We start from the raw sequence: 25,687 nt of genomic DNA, 5'->3' as shown, positions 1-25,687 counted from the left end.
ACAGAGGAGCATGGTGTGCTTCAATTTGTGGGGTTGCAAAGAATCAGACACAACTGAGCCATGAACATTTTCACTTACGCTAATTAAGTCACAGCTTTGTGGACGGCCCATCTCTCTTGACCCTAAGAACACCGTGTCCTGTTAGCAAGCTCTATACCTCTCTGCAGATCAGAGCCTCTCGCTGCCACTTCAGTTTTGCTGCTTTTACAATAATAGAGATCACATTCCTTCTGAAATTTAAGTGCCACTTGTTGAATTGTAGGGGATGTGATAAAAAACTCCCAGGGTTTGTTTGTGTGTGTGTGTGTGTGTGTGTGTGTGTGTGTGTGTCATTACAAGAAACTGTGTCTCTGGGGTCGACACCTGCACATGAATAATGCCAGAATTTTCTGTCCAGAAGGGCTGCTGTGGGCACTGTCCTCCTATGGCTTTCCAGGGTCTGACAAACCAAATGTCACTTGGGCACTAGTTGTGAACACGCATGAGGCAGCTTGGGGATTTCGACCAATCAATCCTGTGTGACTTTAAGAGGATGGTGATTCCATATCAGGGAGGAGAGAGAGCAATTGGTGGAATTTAACTTTTACTCTTTACATTATTCCAAAGAAACAGGAAAACCGGTATTACTGAGAAACAATACAAATTGCATAGCAAAAATTCTAGCAAACCCATCAAAAATAAATAAATAAATAAAACATATAAGAACCAGTTAATGAGTTCAGCCAGTACGCAGGATATGAGATCAATGTTTAAAAAAACCAATTACATTTCTGTATAGTAGCAATGAATCGCCCCAAGGTGAAATTAAGAGAACAATTCCATTCACCATAGTACCCAAAGGAAGGAAATTCTTTAGAAGAAGACTAATAGACAAACAAAAGATGTGTGTGACTTCCACACTGAAAAGTATAAAACTTTGCTGGGTGGAGTTTACAAACATCTTTAAGAGACAGAGTCTCTCTGTTCATGAGTCAGGAGGTGCGATGCTGTCAGATGGCGGTTCCTGCCAGTGTGATGTATGGATTCTCTTCAGTCCCTCCCCAAATGCCCAGAGACTTTCTGTAAAAATGGAGAAGCTGATTCAAAAATGACCATGCAAAAGACCCAGAATAGACACAAAATATGGTGGGGGATGGGGGGACGATGGAAGACTTACTTGCCCTTCGTGATTTCAAAACCCAGGGTTATGATAGAAGCATCATGACAATACAGTTTTGTTGTAACTGTAGATGTAGAGGTCAATGGGACAGAATTGAGAGTTCATAAATAAGCTCATTTATTTATGGTTCATGAATTTTTTTTCAAGGTGCTAAATCCACATGGAAAGGATAAATCCACTTTTCAACAAGTGGGGGATCCACCTACAAAAAATGTGAATTTACACCACTTCCTCAGAACATACACAAAAACAAAATCATCCGAGAAAGTGTTCATGACTTTACCTTTAGACAATATTTCCCCAAATAGAACACTAAAGCCCAATCCGTGAAAGGAAAAAAAAATTCAATACAGTGTAGTTAATCAAAAATTAAAACTGTTTTCACATATCCTTGCAATGGAATTCTGGTTAAGAATAAAAAGAAAAGAATGACAAATCTGTGGTATAGCATGGATCAAGGAAATAAGTCATGTGACTCCTTCTCTATGCAATTTCCAGGAAAGCAAATCAGTAGAGATGAGAAGAAGAGCAATGACTGCATGGGAGTGGGCTGGGAAATCAGGGATTAACTGTAAGTGGGCAGAGGTCATCTTCCTGAGTGATGGAAATGTCCCAAAACTGGACTGTGATGAAGGCTACATGGCTTAGGAAACCGACTAGCAATCACTGAATTGTACCTTTTCCATGGGTGAATTCTATGGTATGCAAATTACACTTCAGTGAAGTTGAACAGTGCTTCTTACCAGTCGGATTTTTTAATCAACTCCTTCCCACTTTGGCAGCTCCTCTTCAGCAACTCCTCTTCCAGCCAAACCACTATTTTCACTATTTTCAAGTAACACTCAAGGTAACAACCATTTGGTCATTTTCTGGAGTCTATCCTGGCTCTCTGAGACAAGGAAGAAGACCTTCTTCCAGCAGGTTCTGGGCCTCACATCAGGGGAGAGTCACTCTTCCTCTGAGGAAACACTTGGGGATGTGGGTACAGAACACCTAGCTCCCTACCCCATTCAAATGCAATGCGACAGGCACCCAGGACGACTTCCTTTCTTTCCCCAGGAAGAGATCTCTCTGGCTTTACCCAGGATCCAAAAGGACGCTGCTCAGCAATGTCCCTTTTCAGAGTTTCCCTCATCCCTGAGACACACAGTCTGCAGGTCTGAGGGATGCCACTGTAGCTGGCCAAAATCTTGGCTTTCTCTGTCTACTGCAGACAAATAAAAAACGTGAAGACAGAGTGTGGTGGCAATAGAAAGGTGGCTTTAATTCTCAGCCAGCAGAGAGGGGAACAAAGGAGGCTCGTGCCTCAAAAACTGAGCGCCCTGTCCATGAGGAATCCAGGGGCCGATATAAGATGAGGGCTCCCAGGCAGGAGTCCGTGATGAGGAACAAAGCTCTTAGGATCTTGATTTCTTCATCTTGCACTGTTTCAAAGTCAGTCATAGACTGGCGCCAGTAACCCAGTAATTGATCCTGGCAGTTTGGTGACTCTGTGGCCTGTTTTCTGATATGTAACTACAAGGGGAAGGGTCTTGGAAGGGTAAACACCAGATATCAAAGAAAAATAGAAGTGAAGTATAGCTCCTGTGGGCTTCCCTGGTAGCTCAGCTGGTAAAGAATCCACCTGCACTGCAGGAGACCCCGCTTCGATTCCTGGGTTGGGAAGGTCCCCTGGAGAAGGGATAGGCTACCCCCTCCAGTATTCTTGGGTTTCCCTTGTGGCTCAGCTGGTTAAGAGTGCTCCTGCAATGCGGGAGACCCGGGTTGGGAAGCTCCCCTGGAGAAGGAAACGGCTACCCTCTTCAGTACTCTGGCCTGGAGAATTCCATGGACTGTACCGTCTATGGGCTCACAAAGAGTCGGACACATCTGAGAGGCTTTCACACTTTCATAGCTCCTGTACAGTTAAGGTGCAGAAAGGCAAAACTTAGTTATAGACATGCAGAGTTAGGAGCAATTAAAATAAAAAAAAAAAAACTAGGAATATTCAGGCCTGCTCATTGTTCTCTTTACATTCTTTCTTCTCAGGATAGGGAAAAAAAAAACAAACCACCATCTCATTCTTTTCATTTTCACTGCAACACTGCCACCCAGTCTCATCACAATCATCTCCCACAGAAGGCACCCAGATTCCCAAAGCCCCAAACCACCCTGCCTCAGGCACCGAGTGCTCCTTCTGAAGCCCCACCACCTCACACTGTGTTGCCTTGCTGTGTGGGACTAGGGGACATCTCCCCACCTTCCTCATGTGACTGCAGCTCCTAGACCATCACTCTAGGTGCAGGGGTGTTCTGCTTCTCCTGCTGTCCCCACTGCTCACACGGCCTTCCACAGAGCAGAGCCTCCATGAGACTCTGGGTGAGAATAAGCCAGTGAGCAAGGTACTTATTAACTCCGACCAATTTTACCCTGATTTCTTTAATAACTAATGCAAATCCAACTAAACATAGATCTTTTAGTTTTATAGATTAACAGATGACAAAAGGTTTTAGAATTAACTTTTATTTTTTTATTCTCTATTTCCTTTTATTTTTTCCCCATGCCTGGCAGTTTTGGGGATCTTAGATCCCCAACCAGGGATTGAACCTGGGCCCCAGCAGTGAAAGTGCTGAGTTCTAACCACTGCACTGTCAGGGAATTCCCAATTTCTCTATTTCTTGACTCCATCAATTTTATTGTTCTTTCCCATTTCCAAGAAAATTCCTATTCCAATGAAATGTTAGCTTCTTCAGGGTCACAAAATAAAACAGGAGAGCTCCCAGGCTCTTTTATGAAAGAGCAAAACTCCTATCCTTAAACTGGGTAAGTATCAATACATGTGTGATCATTGTCATTCACAAAGTTAGATATTGAAGTTTATTAAGCCTTCAGCTGAAAAAAACAACATTTGAAAAATTCCTAAAGAAAACAGAGATGAATCTCCATGTCACTGTGGAAAGAAGGAACCCAAAGATGCTACACATCGTGTCCCCTCAACTGGCACAGGCCCTCAGGACTGAAATGGCTGACCGCTCCCTCTTCAATCACGGAGGGAAGGATCAGCCTCCCTTCCTGCCCCCAGGACACGCTGTTGGACATGGACCTGGAAGGAGCCTGGCTGCTGCTCTGGCTCAGGCCCCTCTTCCTCTTCCCTCTCAGCCTGTTCAGATGGGAGTGGGAAGGACCTTGAAGCCCCTTGACTGATTTTGAGCAAATGCTCTAGGACGTGCCACTTGCTGGTCTCCACATAGGCCTGGGGACCCCACAGGAACTGGTAGAGAGCAGGGTCACTGTGCGGCACCTACTGATGTTCCAGGTACCCCTCCTGAACTCACTTGGGTCAGCACTCCCTGGGCTCCCATAGATGTAGTGCTCCCTCCCAGCATATACACCCAGGTCGTTCAGGGGTTCCCAGATCTCCTCCTCACGGGGGTAGCTGCCCTCCAGGAGGAACATGCCTAGAACCACCACCAGGAGGCTGGCCTTGAGCATGCTGTGCCCATCGCTCACTGGCATGCAGGTGTGATTCGTGTGGGCCACCTCCCTCACATCCACACCGGAAACCAGCTGCAGGCACTCCGAGGCTTGGTGGAAGGCCTCAGAGAAGTGGTGCCCGTCCTCTCTGAGGACCGTGCTCAGGATTTCATCCTTCGTGGTTGGCTCCTTGGTGCAATACCTGAGGAGCAGGAAGCGCAGCAGACACACCACCAGCAGATGCAGTGGGTCTGGGGGCGTGGACTTGGCATCTTCCCAGGCCCACTAGGTGCTCTTGACCTCTCCTCATCTTGGCTGCTGGAGGCCTCATCTCTGGATTGGCTCCATGGAGCGGCAGCCATGGCAGGTGGGAGGGGAAGGCACCCTGAGGGCTTGGCAGGTGGCGGGATATGGGTGTTTCAGCATCAGCCAGCTCCAGCTCCTCCAGGGTGCCCAGGAACAGGACAGAGGAGGAGGAGGAAAGCACGGAGGAGGGGGAAAGCTATGCAACCTGTCCCTATGAAGGGATGAACTGTCCCTCCACTGGGCTCTCAGCCTCCTTTGGGTCCTGAAGGTTGGCCTCACTTTCCTTGTGGAGCTCGCTCATCCAAGGCATGATGACTGGGATCAAACTACAGACAGAAGTGAGACAGGGGGACAGATGGGGACCACGGGCCTGCGGGAGAGAGGGGGTTTGAGCAGTCTTGGCTGAGAAACCCACCCTGGGTGGTCTGACACAGGCCACTGACAGGTCTCCTCTTGAGGGGAGCTCTCGGGCCTCACAGGGACGTTCCTCCTGGGCAGGCTGTCTGCTGCTAACCCCAAGGAGGAAGTGAGGTGGCTCCCAAGGATGCAGTCAGCACAGCCCGAGGTTCTGGGCCTGATACGGTGGGGGGAATTGGGCCTTGTGGGGTCCCGTCTGCTCTGGGATGGGGAGCCCCTGGTGCACACTCAGGGAACCCACCTCCCCTAGACTCCTGGCACTGCCTGGACCACCTCTGCTCTGCAACCTGCAGACACGAGCTTCAGACCTGGGCTTTCACCTCTGGGTTCCTGGAGCCCCTGTGAGAGGAAACCAGGGGGCACCTTGACTTGCAGACTGTGGCATGGTGCTGGGCCCCTTGGTGCTGACAGGAGGACTGGACTGTACTCGGTGAGGTTCCACTTGTCCTAAGGTGAGTGGTTCCCCCCTGTGCTCACAGAGGGCCCTCCACTTCCTCCTGGCAGGGTCTGGGCCTTCCTGTCTGTTTTCCTGAGGCAAAATTCTCAAGACAAATTCCCTGTACTGAAAGGAAGAAAGAGAGGGGCCCTGAACACAGGTCATGCCTGCCCAGGGGCTAACAGGGCTCACAAGGGACAACAAGGGGTGGCCATACTCTGTGGAGTCCCTCTGTGCTGGGATGGTGGGCAGTGAGCTCAGTCTCCCCTTGACACCCTGGAAACCCTGGGCAGTGCCTTCTGTTGACAGTGACCCGTCTCCTTAAGCAAAGGCCTTAACATTCATGACACCGGAAGTGAGAGCACCAATGCAGCCACCTATTCTGGGCCACCCCAGTGTCACCAAAGGGGCAAGGCAGGCTGGGCTCCAAGTACTGTGTGTGAGGAGGGGGTCTCCCCAGTGCTCCCCCTGACCTCTGCGAGGGCCTGAGTCCAGACCCTCAGAGGAAGGCCCCCTGGCCTTGACCAACCATCTGGCTGAGGAGGTGGGCCTCAGGGCTCTGATGGTTCCAGGGCTGGGAGGAGGGATTTCTATGGCCCCCTCTTTGTGGTGGGGGTTGGGGTTCCCCACTCCTCCTCAGGGTTCTCATCTTGACTCCTGGTGACTCTGGGACTCCTCCTGCTGCTGAGCAGACATGCTCCCTAGATGGCTGCCCTGGTGCAGTCCTCCCCCTCCAGGTCCGCCTCCACCGCAGGCGCTCCCCAACCCCCACTATGTAGGGTCCCTGCTGTTCTGGAGAAGCTGCCTCCTCAGTCCGTCCTCAGGACCTTCGCTCTGATTGCCGTGCAGCCTGGCCTGACCCATGCTGACCGATTCCCACGGAAGACTGAGCCCTCCAGAGACCTCCTGCCGAGCTCCCCCCCAAGCACCTTGGCAGGAAGAGTGCATCACCCTGGCCTCCATGCCAGACTCCTGAAGGGGTACAGTGAACCGCCCTGCAGGTGGGTTCCCTTCTTTCTGAGCAGGGGAGCCGGCAATCCTCCCCAAGGGCAGGCTCAGGCCTTTCCTGCCCAGGCTCACCCTGGGGCCCCTTGAACTCAGCCCCATCTCCCCGAACCCCCAGGTGCTGCAGTTGGGAGGGGGATGTTTCCTAGGGACCTCCCTAGGTGACCTCCTCCGGGTCTTCCCTCACTGTCTGATGGAGCCCGGGCTCCTCCCTCTGCCCACCTGCAGCCTCCTGACCCCTCAACCCAGACCTTCAGCTGGCCCAAATGGAGAGGCTGCCCTCAGGGGGCAGCACCTGGAGCCACACGCCCAGGCTCCAGGGTGACAGCAGAGGTGGAGAGGGGGACGTTGGGTTCTGGGGTCCAGGGGCCGACTCTCCCTCAGGGTCTACACCTAATGTCCCTGCAGGTCCTGGGCGGCCCGTCTGCATTCAGACAGCCCACTCCTCACACCAGGACCCCAGCCTCTCTAAGACCCTGATGCGGAAGTTGGGACACACCACATTTGCTCCTCTCACCTGGGGGTCTCCCAGGCCTGGAGGCAGGGGCGGGTTTCTCTGGGGTCACCTCTGTTCTGGGGCCCAGGCCCCCTAAATCCTCCCTCAGCGTCCTCACTTTCACTTTGGTCCCATGTAACCCTCCCCTCTGCCCCCCTGAGTGCCCACCCCTATCCCAGGCTCCCAGTCTCTCTGGGACCCAGATGAGGAAGTCAGCACAGGCTGCTTATCTCGCCCTGCAGCCTCCCGCAGCTGAGGGCAGGCCCAGTTTCTCTGGGACACTCCACCCTCACCCATATTCTGGAGTCCAGGGTCCTCCCAGTGCGCCCTCAGGGTCCTCACTGTCTGTCCCAGTAGTCCCTAGGCTTCTCATCTGCCCACCTGAGCCCCCACTCCCACCCCCATTGCAACAATCCCAGTCTGGCTGAGACCTAATGCGAATGTCAGGACCCCCTGCCACGTGCCCATCTGCCTGGGGCCTCCCAGGCCTGACGGCAGGGGTGGGCTCCTCTGGACACCCCACTTTCCTACTGCCCCACTTTCCAGGGCTCCAAGAGCCCTTCACTCCTCCCTCTGCTCCTCATGTTGGCTCCCTTCATGACCTGGGCTCCTCCCTCTGCCCCCTTGAATTTTCTGCCCTGGGACCCAGGCCCTCCCGCTATGGTCCCCATTCCAACGAGCCCACTCGGGGTCTCCCAGGAAGGACACAGATCCTGCTGGGTCTTAGTCCTCTCTCAGGCTCCTCTCCTGACTCCCCCATAGGGCTGGCTTCCTCTCTGCCGGACTGGATCCTCCTCCCAGACCCAGGCCCGCACTTTCTCAGGCCGCTAAAGCAGATAGAAGTCGGGTGACATCGCATTGGGACCCATGGCTCAGGGACTTCCAGGGCTGAGCTGGGAGTGGAGCTGGATTCTCTGGACCCCCCGGGAAGATGCCCCCTCCCCAGAACTCACTCCTGAGGGTCCTCACTTGGGAGTCCTTGAGGAAATGCTGGCTGCAACGGGCTCCCTCCGGGTCAGATCTGTGCCTCTGTCCAGCTGCACCCCGAGCGCAGAGTGACTGTGTCCTAGACAGGAAGGTGGATGGGGGCTGCAGTGCCCCTGACCACAGGGGAGGGTCCCAGAGGAAGCACACCTTCCAGTGTTGCCTCCCTGCCTGCAGCCAGACTTAGCTTGTTCTAAGATTCCTTCTCTGCCCGGAAGAGGCTGAGCAATGGGGTCTGGGGAGCTCGTTTGAATCAAGTTTTCTAACTTTTCATAGTTCAGAGCACTGATTTTCACTCTCTTCAGCTGCATTCAGAGTCAGAAATATGTTTTACATCTTGCCAAATTTCAGGAAAGAACATCCATTCTTATGCTGCCTGATTCACTCTGATGCTCAAAGCTATTCTCTTATTTCTAGTCCAATTTTCATCTGCTATTTAAAGCGTACATTTCGGAAAGGCCAGTCCTCACCCTAAGGCGAGGTGATTTCAAGTGGTTATTAGCACAGACGCTGCAGCCCTACTTGGCTCAATCGTCCCATTCTTTGTGCTGTCCTGATCTTACCCTGTGGCTTCTGGCATCTGTGGCCTGAGACACTGTCTCCCAATTTGCACAGTGAAATATGGGCAGAAGCTTAAACTTTCCTGTTACCCATCCTGTCACCCACTTCTATACAGGCTGCAGCTATATAGATATAAATACATTTAATTTCATTCACTCTCCCTTCTTAGTTTCTAAGGATTTCTTTTGGGAACAGAAGACAGAAGCTCAAGATTGACTGTCCTTTTGGTAGATAAATTCATAGCACTAATCCTGTAAAAAAAAAAAAAAGAGAACATTGGTATTGTCACAGAATTCTGTTTCCCATCATTGGATCTGCTTAACTGCTCTATTTATTTGGGAACTCTTGAATTTGAGCCTACCAGTAAGATTGTGTGATGCCTCCATAAAGATCTTGTCTACATATTTGTTAGGATTCTTTTTAGATAACTTTTGCAATTTATTACAGTTTTAAAATGAGGTATTTTCTATTACATATTCTACATAGCTCTTGCTCTTGCAGGGCAAAGCACTTGATTTGGCTGTGGTAATATTCCAGCCCCTATCTTTCTGAAGTCTGTTATTCATTTGGCTATTCCAAGGGCTCATTCCTTTGAATTTACTAGATAGATGATCACATTGAATTATGAAATATTAATTTTTCAGTATACATTTATATTGCAAAATATACAAATATTATATTTATATAGCTCTGGTTTTCCATTTCAGGGCAGCTTCAAAAATTAGATGGGATAGATAACATACTTCTAGGACTTATCCCTAGCAAGAATGCTTCTAACATTTCACTTTGCTGTATGTTTATATATGTGTGTGCACACATATATGTGTATATACTGTTATATATTTATAATTATTCTCAGTTGCTGATTTATTAAATTCACATGCATTTTAACAGCACTGCATTGAACTCTCTGACCCGTGTTTAGCAGGTTGGACACCATATGTCCTTTTGCTTTGACTATCCCTCATCTACATTTTGTGGATATAGATGATTTTTCTTTTATCATTTGTCCTTCCTCCACACTTATATGTGGTTGATTATTGTTTTCTCTGTTCGTTTGCTTTTTCCAATGAGATTTCCCTTCATAATTTTATAGTTGTAGTTGTGGCCTGTTCTTTTCAACTTTGAGAAAGCCTGTTAAAATTTCTTGTAAAATTGGTATCATGGTGCTGAACTCTTTTAGTTTGCTTTTCTGCAGAACTTTTGAACTCTCCTTCAAATCTGAATAGGCTTTCTAGGTAGAACACTCTGGAGTGTAGTTTTTTTTTTTCCTTTCAGCATTTTATAAGCAAGATGCCCCTCCGTATGGCCTGGAGCCTGTCTGCTGTGAAGTCAGCTGATAGCCTAATTGAATTTCTCTTGTAGGTAGCTTACTGCATTTCTCTTGCTGCTTTAGTATTTCCCCTTTATCTTGTATTTTGGACATTTTAATTACAATGTGCATTGAGGTGGTCCTCTGGGGGTTGATCCTGCTTGGGACTCTAGGTGTTTCCTGAAACTGGAGGTCTGTTTCCTTTCCCAGGATAGCTAACTTATCGGGTATTGCATCTTCCATTATATTATCTAACCATTCTCTCTCTCTCTTCTCTTTCTGGGACCCATAGAATGCAAAGGTGAGAGGGTGTGATGTTGTCACAGAGGTCTCTTAAACTGTCCTCATTTTTAAAGCTTCTTTTTATCTGTTCAGCTTGAGTGATTTCCACTACTCACTCTTCAAGTTTTCTGACCTGTTCCTCAGTATCATGTAATATACTCTTGATACTTATTAGTGTACGTTTAATTTCCACTGTGGCATTCTCCAGCTCTGTTTGGTTCTTTATTTTGGTTCCTCAGTTTCACTAAGCTTCTCACTTCAGTTGAGTTCAGTAGTTCAGTCATGTCCGACTCTTTGCAACTCCATGGACTGCAGCACGCCAGGCCTCCATGTCCAGCACCAATTTCCGGGGCATACTCAAACTCATGTCCATTGAGTCAGTGATGCCATCCAACCATCTCATCCTCTGTCATCCCCTTTTCTCCCACCTTCAATCCTTCCCAGCATCAGGGTCTCTTCCAGTGAGTCAGTTCTTTGCATCAGGTGGCCAAAGTATTGGAATTTCAGCTTCAGTATCAGTCCTTCCAATGAATATTCAGGACAGATTTCCTTTAGGATAGACTGGTTGGATCTCCTTGCAGTCCAAGGGACTCTCAAGAGTCTTCTCCAACACCACAGTTCAAAAGCATCAATTCTTCAGTGCTCAGCTTTCTTTATAGTCCAACTCTCACATCCATCCATACTACTGGAAAAACCTTAGCTTTGACTAAATCTTTGTTGGCAAAGTAATGTCTCTGCTTTTTAATATGCTTTCTGGGTTGATCATAGCTTTCCTTCCCAGGAGCAAGCGTCTTTTAATTTCATGGCTGCAGTCACCATCTGCAGTGATTTTGGAGCCCAGAAAAATACGTCTGTCACTGTTTCCATCGTTTCCCCATCTATTTGCCATGAAGTGATGGGACTGGATGCCATGATCTTAATTTCTTGAATGTTTGAGTTTTAAGCCACCATTTCACTCTCCTCTTTCACTTTTATCAAGACGCTCTTTAGTTCTACTTCACTTTCTGCCATAAGGGTGGTGTCATCTGCAAATCTGAGATAATTGATATTTCTCCCAGCAATCTTGATTCCAGCTCATGTTTCATCCAGTCCAGCATTTCGCATGATGTACTCTGCATATAAGTTAAATAAGCAGGGTAACAATATACAGCCTTGACATACTCCTTTTCTGATTTGGAACTAGTCTGTGGTTTCATGTCCAGTTCTAACTGTTGCTTCTTGACCTGCATGCAGATTTCTCGGGAGGCATGTCAGGTAGCCTGGCATTCCCATCTCTTGAAGAATTTTCCACACTTTGTTGTGGTCCACACAGTCAAAGGCTTTAGTGTAGTCAACAAAGCAGAAGTAGATGTTTTTCTGGAATTCTCCTGCTTTTTCAGGGAAGCAAAGGATGTTGGCAATTTGATCTCTTGTTCTCTGCCTTTTCTAAATCCAGATTGAACATCTGAAAGTTCATGGTTCATGTACTGTTGGAGCCTTGCTTGGAGAATTTTGAGCATTACTTTGCTAGTGTGTGAGATGAGTGCAATTGTACAGTAGTTTGAACATTCTTTGGCATTGCCTTTCTTTGGGATTGGAATGAAAACTGACCTTTTCCAGTCCTGTGGCTACTGCTGAGCTTTCCAAATTTGCTGGCATATTGAGTGCAGCACTTTCACAGCATCATCTTTTAGGATTTGAAATAGCTCAATTGGAGTTCCATCGCCTCCACTAGTTTTGTTCATAGTGATGTTTCCTAAGGCCCACTTGACTTTGCATTCCAGGATGTCTGACTCTAGGTGAGTGATCACACCATCGGGTTTATCTGGGTCATGACATCTTTTTTGTATAGTTCTTCTGTGTATTCCTGCCACCTCTTCTTAATCTCTTCTGCTTCTGTTAGGTCCATTCTATTTCTGTTCTTTGTTGTGCCCATCTTTGCATGAAATGTTCCTTGGTATCTCTAATTTTCTTGAAGAGATCTCTAGTCGTTCCCATTCTATTGTTTTCCTCTATTTCTTGGCATTGATCACTGAGGGAGGCTTTCTTATCTCTCCTTACTATTCTTTGGAACTCTGTATTCAAATGGATATAGCTTTTCTTTTCTCCTTTGCCTTTTGCTTTTTTTCTCAGCTATTTGTAGTGCTTCCTCAGACAACCATTTGCCTTTTTGCATTTCTTTTTTCTTGGGGATGGTCTTTATCACTGCCTCCTTTACAGTGTCACAAACCTCCATCCATAGTTCTTCAGGCACTCTGTCTATCAGATCTAATCCCTTGAATCTATTTGTCACTTCCACTGTATAATTGTAAGGGATTTGATTTAGGTCATACCTGAATGGTCTGGTGGTTTTCCCTACATTCACCATGTAACTTCTCAACAGTGTACATCTATTCTTCTCTCAAATTCTTTCAGCATCTTTATGATCATTGCCTTGAACTCTGTATTTGGTAAATTGCTTTCTCCCTTTCACTTAGTTTCTCTCTGGGGGTTTTATCTCATTCCTTCAGTTGGAACATATTCTTCTGTTCCCTCATTTTTCCTAATTGTCTATTTTTATTTCTATATCTTTGGCAAGTTGGTTTTATTTCTTGATCTTGGAGTAGTGGTCTTTGGAAGAAGACAACCTATGCATCCCAGCAATCCCCTGTCCTCTTGTCACCAGAGATATATGCTCTAGTGTTGCCCCCGTGGGGACTGCCTGGTCCCCTCTCTTGAGGCAGGCTGACTGGGGTGGGCAGCCTGGTAAGCATGGTTGACCCCTGGTCTGCTTGGTTGCCAGGCCTTGCCTTGTGCAGAGGCTGATGATCACTGGTGGGTGCGGTTGGGTCATGAGGTGTCTGGCTGCTGAGTCCTGGGTGGTCCCAGGTCTAGTGCCGGCCCACTGGTGGGTGAAGCAGTGTTCTGGTGGATGGCCAAGGGTTCCCAGATTTAGTGCTAGCCTGCTGTTGTGTGGAGCTTATTCCTGACACAGCTGGTTTCAGGGTCCAGGGTGTCCTGAATCAAGTCTCCTCCTTCTTGTCTGGAAATCCAGCTCCTATGGGGTCCTGGGTCTGCTGCTGGCCTGCTAGTGGGTGGGCTTGGACCTGACATGGCAGGCTGTAGGGTTACAGTGGACCTGGGGCTGCATCCTTTTCACTGTTGGGTGCAGCCCAATCCTGGCGACCCTAGCTACAGAGCATGGGTTCCTGGAATGGGTGCCAGCCATCTGGTAGGCTGAGCTGGTCCCAGGGTTTCTGACTGCCAGCCTTGGGTTTTCTGAAGTTTTTGCCAGCCCACTGGTGGATGGGTCAGGGCTTGGACCTCTGGCTGCAGAGCTGAGGGTCCCCGGGCTTGTGTGGGCACACTGGTGGGTGGAGCACCATCCTGGGCACCCTGGTGGCAGGGCCAGGTCCTGTGTAGGTGGGGGACTCTGAGGGTCCTAATGCAAATGGCCTGCTGGTGGGTGGGGCTGTGGCCATGCTCACCTATGTTTGGTCTGAGTCTTCCCAGTACTGATGCCAACAAGCTGCCTGGGGGGGCTGAGATGTCTTGTTAATAAGTGAGAGGGAGGATTTCAAAATAGCACTTGCCAGCACCCATGTCCTTTGGTCGAACGAGCGCCCTCAAGTGGCTGCCACCAGTAGCTCTGCCCCACGGTGAGCTCCATTTACCTACTGCCTCTCCAGGAGTTCTCAGAGATGATCAGGTGGGTCTCACGCAGGCTCTTTCAAATTACTGCATCCACAGAGAGCCTTGGAGTGGGTGAGATTTTCCGTATGTACTAGAAGAGCAGAGTCTCTAGATGCTAAAGCTGTTTGCTCTCCTGAGAGTAAGACCTGCTTCCCTTCAAACCCAAATGTTTTGTGGGCATGTTGTCCCAGTGCATGACCTACACGCTAGGTGCCCAGCTTGGGGCTCAGACCCCTCTTGCTTGGGAAGAACATCTGCAGGGGTGGTTATCCTACCCTGTGTGCATTGCCCAGTCAGGGTATGGCTCTTGACTATACCATGAGTCTGCCCAGCTTACCCATCCTGATGTGGTTGCCTTTCTGTAGTACATATATAAATGTGTGTATGTATATAAACATATAATTCTATACATATTAAATTCTCTCTATATATATTTCTATATATAAAGTTATATTATTTTCATCACAGACTACTGCTGAATCCTCAGTGTCATATTGTTCCTCAAGAAGACCATTGAGCTACTAATGGTGAGTTGATCAAATATCTCACTTTCATCCTTGATGGAGGAGAGGTCTATCTTTGCTGAAATTGATAGGTACACATTCTAGATGTGGGTTTCGCTTTCCTGCTTGCAACGCCTTGTCTGGTGCCTCTATTTGAGGGCTCACAGAATGCAGGACTGAGTGTCACAGAATATTTCACAAAACCATCCAGGACCAAGAGACCCTTTAATAGGACGCCAGAGGCTCAGAGGGCAAGTGGCCATGAGATCCAAAGTTGCTATCTCAGCCTCCACCTTCTGGAAGCTGCTGGTCTTCTGGAGCAATGGAATGACCTCTACAAGGCACACGTGATGTGCACACTGGGATATGAGAGCCCGTGGTGCTGGGGTGTCACCCTCCAGGGACCAGACACGCTCCACATCTGTCATCCTTAGTTCCCCCACAAGGTAAGATGCATGGTCCTTGAACCAGAATGTAGAGTGACCCCACTCATCTCCACTCCCACTGAACCATGACCGCAGCTACCATCATTGCCAGTGACCCACAGGGAACTTCTATTTCCGGTCTCCCATGAGTAGGTTCGATAGTTCCACAGCAGGACTATCCACATTAGCCACATTAAGCTATTTACATTTGAGTTCACATTATGTTAAGGTAGAAGGCCAGGCCCTGGGACACACTAAGCACACTTGAGTTCACAATACCCAGGCTCATGTGGCTACTGGTTATCCTACTGCCAGTGGTGACACACAACAGGCTGTTCCCACAGCAAGAAGGTTCCCCCAGGAGACACGACAACAGTCCTACTGACCCATGAGCCATGGTTCCCATCTGGGCACTTTGGGCTCCTCCTGCTAGGGGACGAACACACACAGAGAACTGTTCCCATCCTGGCAGGCAGAGCTGACCTTGATCCCAAGGAGTGTGCGGGTTACTCTGGCACAGGGGGAACAGCGAGGAAACATCTCTAACAGCCAGGTGAGGTGTCTTGGCTTCCTGTCCCATTTCAGTGGTGAATTGACAAGTCCAAGAGCAAGGGTCTGAGAAGGGCAACGGGCCCAGGGCTTCAAAACCCTGAGGGACACAGTCTGTATTACCTCACCAGGGAAACCAATGGAAATGGCCGAGGTCCTGGCTGAGAGTACAGGTAGAAGGTACCTGTACCTTTAGAACGGATCTCAGGCAAGAGAGGGTGACCGTCAGTTGTGGTGCAGCAGCTGCTGCAACTGTGAGGGCCCAGCATTTGTCCAGTCTTTCTCTCTGAGCTTCTTTAGGAGGAGTGGAGACCAACCAGAATCCTCAAGAAACTGTCCTCAGAGGAGGCCAACTCTCCAGATGAAGGGAGTGTATGTCAGTGTTGGGAGGGGTGGAATATAGTGGATGCTGTGGTGCCACCCAGATCTCCTCTTTGTCACTAGCCCACTCATTTGCCCAGGGCCACTGGTGTTGGTGGATGAGGACTCAGAGCAAAAGTCTTCTCTGGAATTGCCCTCCACTGAAGGGGCTGCCTCTCTGGGGGAAGTACATTGTGAGAGACTACTCACAGGATCAATTGGAGATCATACAGTGGCCTGACCCCCTCACCTTGATAAGGTTGATCTCTTCAAGGTCTTCCATTTTGATGTCTGCCTTCTGAAAATTACTATGACCATCGTGCTCTGAAATGGCACCAGAAGTGAACAACAGAATGAAATGCAAGTTAGACACACAGACTTATCCTTTGGAGGTTGAAGTCATGGGCAGGAGCGATGCCTGTGCCATGTCCAAAGTTCAAGGAGTATGACGTCAAAGTATTTGTGTTGGACTCAATCACAAAGCTATATATATCTCAAGGCGTCTGTGCCCTGATGTTTATTTTGGCAAGTCAGATCATCTTCTTGTCCCAGAGAATATACAGAACAGAATTAGTAAGCATTTACCAGTACTATTACGATGAAAGTATTTATGCATCACACAGTAAGGCAGAGGAGTATGGATGGATGGACTTCAAGTTGGACATTTTCAATTGGCCTCCTGTTTGCATTTCTTGGGACACAAAGAAGTGGGCTTCAGGCTGGATACTTACAAATGTTAGTATTCTCTGTGACAAGGGATAGTTTGCTACAGTTGAGGCACTTACAATCCGCCTCCTGTTTGCTCTCTGAAATGAATAAAACAATAGAGACAGCGTAAATAGCCAGGGTTTGTCTGTTATAAATACCTAAAGTAACAGTCATGGCAAGGACAAAGAGGGGCAAAACCCTGTTTGAGTAAAAGATAAAATATCTCCACTCCCCCAACTTTTGGGACAAGGGAGACACCAGACATGTGAAAAAAGGCTGCTTGTGGGTCAAAAGTCAAGGGATAATGCCAGACCATAATGAGTCTTGATCCTCACAGAAACCTTCACTTCGAGATCCATCTTGGCTGAGGGGTGTGTGTATGATTGCAGGGGAGTGTCCCAGGGTAGGTCAGGTGTGGAAAAGAAACCAGATAATTGGCCTGAAGGAAGACAAAAATCCAGAAGGACTGCCTTATATAAATGACTTTACTGCCTCTTGACTGTGCTCCTGCTCACCAGGTGTGACATCCACACTCTTTCTCACCAGGATTGCATCTCTGCCTTGCTTCTGTCTCAACTAAACCATTTCTTTATGTGCTCTCCCACTTGTGTTGTTTCTAACGATACACTTTGCACCTGCATTTACAGTTTCTGCTTCTGTGATAAATGCATTTTTCACTGGAAGCAATGATCCATGATAAAATAGCTCTCAGCCTCTAGCCCTTGCTAGTCTCCTGGCTAGGATTCCTGGCTCTCATCCAGGCTGCCCAGGTTCAATTCCTGGGCAGGGAATAAGGATGTCGCTCCACACAACCACTCACTGCTGACTCACGAAATCAGTGCCACTGGGAGGAGCCCATGTCCTCACCTTGGCCCTGAATGGATGGCGCCTGGACAGAGCTTCCATCAGCCAGGCAGACAGGGGCCTTTGCTGCTTCTTGGGACCTCAGCCCCATGGATGTGACACCACCTTCATCTAGAATATCTTTCCACCCCACCCCAGATATCAGCACAAATGGGATGCTTTTTCCCCAAATGATGTGCTTTTGTTATTTATATGAAAGGTGTTTTTTTCTGCCTTTGTATTTAAATTGGTGAATTGATCATGTATTTATTCCCAAACTGTTGGAGGTTTACCTAGGATCCCATGTTCCCTGCAAACTGCTTCCAGGAAGCAGAGGGAGAAGAGATGAGAACAAGGACCTGGAGACTCCCCTGCGTGCAGTGTACTCGGTGCTCAGCAGACAGCAGCCGGTAGGTATAGCTTGGGATGAAGACAATTTGCGTCGTGTGTTGAGGAGTTTTTGAGGAAGCCAAAGATGCCTTGAATCTCCAACTGTTTCTAGTCAACCCTCTGTGCTGGCACTTTCAAATGCAAAATCTGATTTAGTTTCCAAGGCTCTTGGGAATGTCAGGGAGGGTCCCCCAGGCTCCCTCCAGTGCTCTTTCTGCCCTTCCCTCTGCAGTGATAGCACCCACAGTCTCAGCGAGCTGAGGATGTGCCCCTGCCTCCTGATGCCAGACACAGTCTCCTCCCTGGAATTCCTGGCTAACTCCACACAATGGAACTTGTCTGAGTGACTGCACAGGTGCCCTTAGACTCCCCAACAGGCAGGAGCTCCATGAGGGGCAGGTATCAGACAAGGGACAGTGAGAGGACAAGAACAGTGGGAGTTTTCTTATAAAATCCAGCTAGGATATGCACAACGCAGCACTTTCCACCTTCAAGGAGGATTCTGAGGTGTGTGAATTCAAGTTCAGTATAGATTTTGCCACTGTGGTTTCCATAACCCCTCCTCATCTATGGCTTTCGGGCCTGAATACCTGGATAAGCTGATCCTTTAGGTTAAGTGCACAGACACCAGTTTCAAAGAAGACACTCCATTAAAATCCTACCAAAAGTTTGGGGGTGCTTACCAAAACGTCTTCAAGTATATTCTCCAGGACTGAGTAGATTGTGCAGCAAACCAAAGTCCAGTCTCCCCTCCCCATTTTGAAAAATGTTGTTATATTACCTAGATCAAGCAGCATAAACAGGTATCTAACTGTTCCTGACCATAGTGTAACTTCCCTTCCTGCCCCAGGAAGTTTATCTAGGACAGAAGAGGATCTTCTAATGTGTGTGTCCCATTTGAGATTTTCTTCTCACCCATAAGACACTGTGTATAACTCTGGCTGCTGCCACCATCCACCCTCATCACAATCACCTCCCACAGAATGAACCCAGCTTCCCAAAGCCCCAAACCACCCTGGCTCAGGCAGTGACACTCATGTGCTCCTCCTGGACCCTGCCCCTCATTTCCCTGTCTGTGGAACTAGGGGATGTCTTTCCACTGTCCTCATGTGACTGCAGCTCTTAGATCATCACTCTAGGTAGGGGGCATCCTGCTTCTCCTAGTGTCCCCACTGCTAACACAGGGCCTTCCACAGAGCACAGGCTCCACGACAGTCTATGGAGTAAATGAGCCAGAGAGGGGCACTTATTAAGTCAAATCAGGCTTTTTCTACTTTCTTAAACAATAACTTGAATAAATACAATTTAACAGAGACAGTGTAGCTGTATAAAATGACAGACAAGAGGTATGGAGGAACTCACGTCAAATACATTCTATTTCTTAATTCTTGCTAAAGTGAAAGTGAAGTCGCTCAGTCATGTCCGACTCTTTGCGACCCCGTGGACTGTAGCCCACCAGGTTCCTCCGTCCATGGGATTCTCCAGGCATGAATACTGGAGTGGGTTGCCATTTCCTTCTCCAGGTGGTCTTCCGGACCCAGGGATCGAACCCAGGTCTCCCGCATTGCATGCAGACGCTTTCATCTCTGAGCCACCAGGGCAGACCCCAATTCTTGCTAAGTACTATCATATTTCCAAAATAGTTATATTCCAAGTCCATGGAATCTTGTTCAGGCTCACAAAGCAAAATGAAAGTGTTCGCAATCACTTTTACAAAACAGCAAAACTCTTGTTCTTGACCTGGGTAAGCAAAAACACACTGTGATCAATGTTACTGACATGGTGAGACACTGAAGCTCATTAAGCCTCCTATTAAAAGGAACAACATTTGAAACATTTCTAAAGGAAGCAGAAGTGGATCTCCATGTCACTGTAGAGAACAGGAAGCCAAAGATGCTACACACCAGTTCCCCCAACTGGCCCAGGCCGTCACGACTAAGGCTGAATGCTCCCTCTTCAAACACACAGGGAAGGCTCAGCCTCCCTTCCTACCCCCAGGACAAGCTGCTGGATGTGGGCCTGAAAGGAGCCTGGCTGCTGCTCAGGCTCAGGGCCCCTCTTCCTCCTGCCTCACACCTCTGCACACCGGGGTGGGAAGAACCTGGGACCCCTGCCATTGACCCTGCGCAGGTAGTCCTTGACTTGCTGCTTGCTGGTCTCCGCATAAGCCCGGGGACCCCACAGGAACTCGTAACGAGCAGGGTGGCTGTGAGGCACCTGCCGGTACTGCAGGTACCCCGCCCGCACCCACACTTGGGTCAGCAGCTCCTTGGGCTCCCCATAGATGCAGTGCAAATACCCCCATCCCGCTGAGTGCCCCCCATACCTTCTCCTCATGGACCCGGTCCCCTTCTAGGAGAACAAGGTGATTCAAAGTCATGCCTGCTAGAGACTGCATCACAGAGGAGACCCGGGGTGAACTGGGTCCTCTGGCTAAGCATTTCAGGTGGGCTCACCTCAGCAAAGGGAACTCGGGTAAGGCCAAGTGAGGGAGGGAGTGAAATGAAAGGGAGAGTCCTGATGCTCCATGAACCCACCAGGCCATGGGCAGCTCTCAGTCTGCCCACCGCAGGCTGAAGGGACAGAACAGGAGGGCCCCGGCAGGGAGCCTGAGGACATCAGGTCCCTAAGCAATTCACGCGCAGACAGGAGTTGCTGTGGGGCCTCAACCCTGGGGAGTCAGGGTACTTTCTCAGGCCCGGCTGCAGGCTTTTGGGTTCGGGAACCCAGGTTGGGTGTTGTGCTACCTCTCATGTTCTCTGCCGGGCACTCCCACATATGTGTACAGCCCCCCCCCACACACACACACGCATACAGAGGCAAGTGCCACATGCAGACCCTGATATGCCTCTGCCTTTCAGAGCACAAATGTGGACTGAGGCCTGGAGTGGGGGTCAGGCACCTCAGGCTGCCATTTCCCAGCCCAGGGACCCTCGCTGCCCCTCTGAAGAAACCTCAGCCCCAACCCTCCTCCCCCTACCAACCGGTTCAACAGAAAACAAGTGACCACAAGCTGGCTGAGATCTAGGGCAGCACCAGGGGCCATGCGGGCAGTGAGGGCAGGACGTCACATGCCGGCGATCACTCCATGGCAGAACTTTTCCCTATCCCGCAGCAAGGCCTGGATCTGGGCAGGGCTCACCCCCAGCCTCTGCTCCAGCAGCTCTTGCCAGTCCATGTCCTCCCAGTCCCAGTGCCCGCTGTGGACAGCCACGGTACAGTGCTGGGTCCACATAGCATGGGCAGCCACCACATCTCCATGGTCTTGACACCGTAAGGCTGTCGGAAGGACAGACAGTCAAACTTCATCTCCCAGGGCTCCCAGGACCTCACGTGGGTGCGGAAACACAGAACCACAAAGACCAGGAGCCTGACACAGCAGCCTCCAAGCTCACAGCCCTGGGCCAGACATCAGGCCCACGAGTCTGAGCATCCTCCAAGCCTGCTGACACAGAATGGGGGGGTGTGGGTCACAGAGGGCTGGCTCCTTCCATCCATCTCCACACTGTCCGTTGACAGGGGCTGGCAATCCAGAGGACCCGTCAATCACATGCAATCTGTGGGGAGGTCAGGAAGGAGGGCGGAACAGTGGGAGAGAGGCACGTGGTGAGTTCCAAGACAGAGGGCCCTGAAACCCTGGGTGCACTGAGGAGGGAGGGCAAGCCCCCTGGCTTCACAGCCCAGTGGCTGGGCTTTGGTCCCCTCCCAGCACAGACAGGCACAGTCCTGGGCTTGGCTTCCCCCCGCCCCACCACTGCCCCCACCCCACCTCTCAACTCCCTGGCCCCATCCCTGCCCATGCTCTGCAAAGCCCCCATCTTAGCCCAGGCCTGCTGAGCACAGATCCGTGCAAACCAATCTGGCCTTGGCCCTGGACGGCCCTGCCAGGTGTTTTCCCCATGCTTTTGGGAATCACGTTCCTTGCAGCCCTTCCCACACCACGGCCTCCACTGTCAACAGATGCCCCAGCCCCCACCTAGAGCCTAGAGAAAGAACGAGGGAGAGCAGGAACTACTGGGACGGGTGCACTGAATGTCATTGCCAGGGCCTGGAATGGCACCATGCAGGGATTACAGAATTCAAACCTCAAATAACCCACCAGGTTACTCTCACATCTTTCCACGGCTGAGGAGGTGCCAGGGATAGAGAGATAGCCCATGACTGCAGGGGACCTGACCACATACACCTCCTTCCTCATTTCTTTCCTTGTACCTGGAAGGGGGTCCCTGTTTACTGGAGTGGGGTGAAGGCAGGGGAGCAGAGCTGCAGGCCTGAACCTCAGTAGATTCTCAGCACCTCTAGCAGGAGCCTATGTTTCCATGTAACTATGAGGATGGGGACATGGTCCCAGAGGCACCCAGCCTAGAGCCTCCTGGGCCTTCCCTTCCCCAAGCACAACAGACCCACAGTTCTCACAGACCAATGAGGTCCCACATGATCTGGCTCCTTCCCTGATCGCCTGCTCTTCTCACCCCTGGATTCACCCCCAGTAGCTATGAAGGCCATCCTTCCATCCTTGGAACATTCCAGTGTGTTCCTACCTCAGAGTGTTTGTAGGGTGTGAGGAGTCACATCGTGTCCCCTCAAGTTTAGGTGCTGGAGTCTCAATCCCAAGTAACTCGGTGTGACCTTAGAGACAAAGGGAAGGTCTTCACAGAGCTAATGCAGGTCCAGTGAGCACATTAGGATGGACCATCGTCGAATAGGATGGCTGTCCCCATACAAAGGACACATTTAGAGACAGACAGGCACAGAGGACAACTCCGGGTGAAGAGGAAGCCCAAGCCCGGGCATGCCCACCATGGCCAGCAATGCCCCGGAAGTGAGTGGGGAGAGATGGGACAGACTCTCTCCACAGCCCTCACAAGAGCCAACATCAGTTGACCTCACCTCCACATTGGCTGCTGGCCTCCTGAACCAACACGGTTTGTTGTTTGAGCCACCCAGCCTGTGTGACCCTGACATGAAAACCTTTCTCCAAGGAAGAAACTTTCTGCAAAGACGACACAGAATGCCAACAGGCACATGAAAAGATGCTCAACATTCTTAATTATTAGACAAATACAAATCAAAACTCCAATGAAGTATTACCTTACACTGGTCAGAATGGTCACCATCAAAAATCCTATGAAGAATAAGTGTTGGAGAGGGAGCAGAGAAAAGGGAAATCTTGTACATTGTTGGTGGAAATGTAAGTTGGTACACTCAATATGAAGAACAGTATGGAGGTTCCTTAAACAACTACAAACAGAACTACCATATGATCCAGCAATCCCACTCCTGAATATATACCCAGATAGACAGAAACTCTAATGTGAAAAGGTATATGCACCCCAACATTCATTGCAGCACTATTTACAACAGGCAAGATATGGAAGCAACCTAAATGTCCATTGACAGATGACTGGATAAAGAAGATGTGGTATACACACACACACACACACACACACACATAGACACACACACACAGACACACACACACACACACACACACACACAACACAGAAATACTACTCAGCCATGAAAAATAACAAAGTAATACTGTTTGTGGCAACATGGATGGACCTGCTGCTGCTGCTAAGTTGCTTCAGTCATGTCCAACTCTGTGCAACCCCATAGACGGCAGCCCACCAGCCTCCCCTGTCCCTGGGATTCTCCAGGCAAGAACACTGGAATGGGTTGCCATTTCCTCCTCCAATGCATGAAAGTGAAAAGTGAAAGTGAAGTCACTCAGTCATGTCCGACTCTTAGCGACCCCATGGACTGCAACCAACCAGGCTCCTCTGCCCATGGGACTTTCCACGCAAGGGTACTGGAGTGGGTTGCCATTACCTTCTCCATGGATGGACCTAGAGAGTATCATATTAAGTGAAGTAAGTCAGACAGAGAAAGACAAATATTCTATGGTAAGACTTATAGGTGCAATCTAAAAAGATGATGCAAATGAAATTATTTACAAATCAGAAAGACTAAGAACAAAATTATGGTTACCAAAGGGGAAAAGCAGGGGAAGGGATAAATTAGGAGTTTAGGATTAACAGATGCACACTACTATGTATAAAATAGTACTACTGAAGTGCTGGAGAAGACTCTTGAGAGCCCCTTGGAGATCAAGCCAGTCAGTCCTAAAAGAAATCAACCCTGAATATCCATTGGAAGGACTGGTGCTAAAGCTGAAGCGCCAATACTTTGGCCACCTGATGGGAAGTGCCGACTACCTGGACTTGTCCTCTCCCCGCCTGAGACACTGCTCCTCATACCAAGTCCCCAGTCTCTCATAGATCCTGATGTCAGGAAGACAGGACAGGCCTAGTGTGTTCTTGTCAGCCCAGGGGCTCCCAGGTCGACAACAGGGACGGGGATCTGTGGGCTTCCATCAGTCCTCCCTCAGGGTCTGTTCAGTCTTTCCTCAGGACCTCACCTTGTCTTCAGGTAGGACTTCGGATTCTCTCCTGTCCCCTACTAAGGCCCCAGCCCTTATACCAGGTCCCCAGTCTCTCTGAGACCTGAATGTCAGGAAATGCAGCATGTGCTCATCCGCCCTATGTCCTCCCAGAGCCCACTCTGCTCTGGGGTCCAAGGTCTCCTCAGTCCTCCCTCTAAATCCTCACCTTGACTCTCAAAAGAACTAAGATCTTCCCCTCTGACCATCTGAGGCCTTGCCCCTTCTAACAGTTGCCTATTGTCTCTGAAAGGTAGATGCAGAAGTCAGAACAGGCTGCCAAGTGCTCATCCCACCACCAGGATCGTCCAGGCCTGACAGCAGGGGCGGGGATCTGTGATGTTCCTTATATCCTCCACCAGGGACCTCATCCAAACTCTTGGCAGATCTGGGGATGCCCTTTGTGTTGACCAGAGGTGGGACCCTCACATCAAGGCTCAGGGAGCACAGAGGGTGGATGAGCACATGCTGCATTTCCTGACATTCGGGTCTCAGAGAAACTGGGGACCTGGGAGAGGGAGCATGTCCTCAGGTGAACAGAGGGAAGACGTCCAGCTCCTCTAGGGTTTCAAGATAATGACCCTGAGGGAGGACTGAGGGTACCCTGGACCCCAGTCAGAGGAGGCCTCAAACAAACCTGTAGCTGCTATTGGCCCTTGGCGACCCTGGGGTAAGATGAGCCCATCATGCATGGTCTCACCTCCTGACATCCGGGTCTCAGACTGGGGACCTGGTGCAGGGTGCGGACTTCCCGACACCCAGGACTCAGACAGGGGACCTGGTATGGGGCGGACTTCCTGACATCCGGGTCTCAGACTGGGGACCTCGCATATGGGGCGGGGCTTCAGGGGGGCCGATTCCCAGGTCCTGCGGGGTGTCAAATTGAGGACCCTGAGGAGGGACTAGAGGACGGTGGACCCTAATCAGAGGAGACCTCAGAGAAGCCTGTCTCTGTTGTCAGTCAAGGGCAACCGTGGGGGCAGGATGAGCGCAACAGGCATGTGCTGACTTCCTGACATCCGGGTCTTCAAGAGGCTGGGGTCCTGGTATAAGGGGCGGGGCTTCAGTGGCGGAGAGGCGAGAATCCAAGTTCTGCGTGGAGGCAAGGTGAGGTCCCTGCAAGAGGACCAGGGGACCCTGAGTGAGGACCGACAGAACCCCACAGATCCCCGCCCCTGTAGTTGGCCCTGGGAGACTTTGCAGTGAGAAGAGCACACTCGGCCTGTCTGACTTCCTAACATGCGGGTCTCAGAGAGACTGAGGACCTCGTGAGAGCGGCAGGGTCTCAAAATAGCGGACGGGACAGTCCCGGGTGCTGCCTGAAGTCCAGGCTCCACGCGAGGAAGGACTGACGTGGTTAGACCCTGACACAGAGGAAGGGATCCTGGCCCTTGTGGGGGCTCTT

The 25,687-nt window shown here is 49.9% G+C and overlaps 1 pseudogene; it reads right to left on the bottom strand.

Annotated features, from left to right (window-relative positions):
- LOC148773500 (melanoma-associated antigen 10-like) overlaps positions 1-25,687 on the bottom strand; it is a 66,370-nt pseudogene that overhangs the window by 6,496 nt on the left and 34,187 nt on the right.

The sequence above is a fragment of the Moschus berezovskii genome, chromosome X (genome assembly GCF_049115385.1).
Source record: "Moschus berezovskii isolate FMDL1 chromosome X, NW_MosBer_1.0, whole genome shotgun sequence".
Lineage (NCBI taxonomy): Eukaryota > Metazoa > Chordata > Mammalia > Artiodactyla > Moschidae > Moschus > Moschus berezovskii.
Note: the sequence above shows the minus strand (reverse complement) of the source record. Positions and strands in the feature narration are given on the sequence as shown.